This window comes from Antrostomus carolinensis, unplaced genomic scaffold (genome assembly GCF_000700745.2).
Source record: "Antrostomus carolinensis isolate BGI_N321 unplaced genomic scaffold, ASM70074v2 scaffold28297, whole genome shotgun sequence".
Classification (NCBI taxonomy): domain Eukaryota; kingdom Metazoa; phylum Chordata; class Aves; order Caprimulgiformes; family Caprimulgidae; genus Antrostomus; species Antrostomus carolinensis.
In genome coordinates this window covers 5,746-6,827 of record NW_010328498.1, presented here as the reverse complement: position 1 = coordinate 6,827, position 1,082 = coordinate 5,746, and the positions used below count along the sequence as shown (strand labels likewise).

The window sequence follows — 1,082 nt, the reverse complement described above, 5'->3', positions numbered from 1 at the left end:
CACCTTTGAGCCCCGGCCAGGGGAGCAGATGTGGGAACTGGCTGTGCCCAGTTCTCAGGATGGAAATGGATTTTTCCTTCCCCACCCCCTAGCATCAATCACTTTTTCTGTTTGGTTTTAGCCAAACCAGAGGAAAAAAAAAAAAAAAAGTTTCATGATGCAAGTAACATGAGCCATGAGCCCAGGTCCCAAACTCATGGCCAGGCTCTGCGTGCTGCTCCGCTGCCCTGTCCACAGCCCCGTGCCCACCACGGGTATCAGGCCCCCAGCAAGCCCCAGAACTGTCCTTCCCCGTGTTCAGATGGGCTTCATCTGGGCCAAGATAAAGCCTGGCAAACCATGCATTGCTGCACTTGTCCTGGGACAAGCAACACGGGGCGTCACCTGCAGCTTTGGGACATGTCCACAGAACTGACTGTCTCAGGATCTTGGCCACCCACTGCAGCCAAGTTACAGGGATTATTGCACCTTGTTTCACAGGGGCTACTGCTGGGTGGGAAGGGACACAGCACTCAGTTTTCCTGCTAAGGGGGACACTGCACAGCTCCCAGTTGATTCCCTGTCCTGTGCCGAGGCCAGCTGCTCCCCATGGAGAGCTCATCCAACCAGCTGCACACCGGCTGTGGCAGCCAAGAGCTGCATCTCACCAGAGGACCTGTGCTCCCTGCAGAGCTGACCCACATCAACAGCCCTGCGCTGCACAGTCCCCACTGGCACTGTGGCCAGTGGCCCTGGGGGCTGCTGTGTGGGGCAGAACAGCTCCAGGATCCCTCCAGCATCCCACAGAGAGGAGCCGTGGGCAACCAACTCCATCAGCCCAAGGGACTCGGGGCATGCTGGGTCCCGGCCAGGACCCCAGTGAACGCATCAGAGCCTGGGGAAACAGGGCAGGTGGGACACACCTGGGGCTGCACCTTCTCAGAGGGGCTGGGAGAGGAAAGGGACACTCTGCCACCTGCCCAACACCCAGCACCATTGCTGGCCCTGGCTGCTGCCCGCAGCCCCACTCTGCGCCAGCACAGCACCACCTGCCTCCAGTTCAGGATCAGCCCATGGCCACGCAGGCACCCCGGGAAGCCGAA

General features: G+C 60.0%; 1 protein-coding gene across 1 annotated transcript in view; it reads right to left on the bottom strand.

Annotated features, from left to right (window-relative positions):
* Nucleotides 1-1,082, bottom strand: part of LOC104528309 (active breakpoint cluster region-related protein-like) — a gene marked incomplete at its 5' end in the record, with an annotated part of 4,035 nt that overhangs the window by 1,061 nt on the left and 1,892 nt on the right. The window lies entirely within an intron of this gene.